Source organism: Austrofundulus limnaeus, unplaced genomic scaffold (genome assembly GCF_001266775.1).
Source record: "Austrofundulus limnaeus strain Quisiro unplaced genomic scaffold, Austrofundulus_limnaeus-1.0 Scaffold25, whole genome shotgun sequence".
NCBI classification, from domain to species: domain Eukaryota; kingdom Metazoa; phylum Chordata; class Actinopteri; order Cyprinodontiformes; family Rivulidae; genus Austrofundulus; species Austrofundulus limnaeus.
In genome coordinates this window covers 2,193,177-2,194,909 of record NW_013952427.1, presented here as the reverse complement: position 1 = coordinate 2,194,909, position 1,733 = coordinate 2,193,177, and positions in this window count along the sequence as shown.

Below are 1,733 nucleotides of genomic sequence, written 5' to 3'. Positions count from 1 at the left end.
TTTACCTCCATAAAAATGCAGAAATTTAATGCTCGGTCAATTTTTTATTTATTTATTTTTTTGTAAAGATTGAACATTTTTATGTGAAAGAACTGATGCCCCATGCAGAAAAACTTCTATATGTGCAACAGAACCCAAAGCAAGCATGAAAACATCCAGAAAGCGTCACACAAACTCTGCGACAAACTAAAACGGATAACCAACATCATCCTCGTTATTGAAACGTTTATTTAAAGAGAACAGCTAGGATTTGTCAGCTGCTGCTCTGCCTGAATGCCGTGAGCTAAATTTGACGCACCATCTGTTGACAGTTGAGTCGCCGCTCCTCATGCATCATACCACCATCACCATTTTCTTACACGAGGAGGAGAAACAAAAGCAGCAGCTGAGACACAAGATTCAGATTTTGAAGAGAAGCTTAAAAATATCATACCGATTTGACAAAAAAAAAAAGTACAGAGAGCCACTGGCTCGTGAAATAAATTGTCCCAATTACAATAAAGTGTGGCTCTTGGTCAGTGTGAGCGGCAGGCAGTTCATCTTTATTACAATCAGTTAATGAAAATCAATCCCCTTCTTGATAAACTCTTATCTCCAAGGCCTTTGCACACCCCACCCTGAGCCGGGAGATAATAAATTAGGCTAATATTGCCTTTGATGAGGGAGTGAATTGCAAATTATTGTAACTTTCCAAGATTTATGATCCAGCTTAATTTACGAGCTGGGTTTTTTTCAGGGCGCTGGAACGCCAGGGGGCCCATTTGTTAAAAGTTTGGTGACTTGGGCTCGTTAATAAAAATACACGCTCAGAGACGCAGGTGTTCTAGTACCTGTGGAAACCCTGCTGGAGTTACATTAACTATTCGATCGTGGTTTTTAGACTGGAACAGAGAGGGCATAAGAGGAAGCAGAAACCTGTGGGATGCAACACGAAGCAGCTCTGTCAGTCGTAATCATATCCCACACACACAGGTGTCACATAATGAAGTACAAATACTTTCTTGCTTTATTTAAGTAGAAATTTTGGTTATCTTTCCTGGAGTAATTATTTTTCACATGACGTTTTACATCTACTCCTTGCATTTTCACACAATTATCTACTTCCTACGTTTTAAAAGGGTAGAAAGTATTTCCTTTCTATTTCATAACTTGTCTTTGTCTTTCATCAAGAAAAAAAAACTATCCAAATATATTGCACCTCTTGGATAGAATGAATTTAATTGTGGTTGGATGAAAAGTATAAACACCATTCTGACACTCTGACACTGGGTTTGTACGATCCATCACACCTGTATGACACGAATTACATCACACTGATGACCATGGGCAGATACAGTATATGCAACTAAAACAGGTAGACTAGTTCATCCCAAACATTTGAATCTTAACATTTTAATACAACATTACAGTAAAGCCCTGCAAAGTTGCGTTTCACAGTTTGAAACGTCTTTGGTGGATTTCCTTCCATGGAACCTAACATCTAGGGGTGCACCAATTACAGTTTTCTGGCCAATCACCAATCTTTAAAAAGTCTGACCTGCCAATTCAGATTTTGTCCTCTACTAATTTTTTTGATCAACTGACACTGTCAGGTGTTATAAGGTCAACATATGCCTTTCATGTTCCCATCGTATTTTATTAAAATAACACTGAGCAATACCCTTGAAACAATACAAGCTTGTTTTAACTGGACACTATGGCTGTGTCCAAAATGGCAGGCCGGGTCCTCTGAA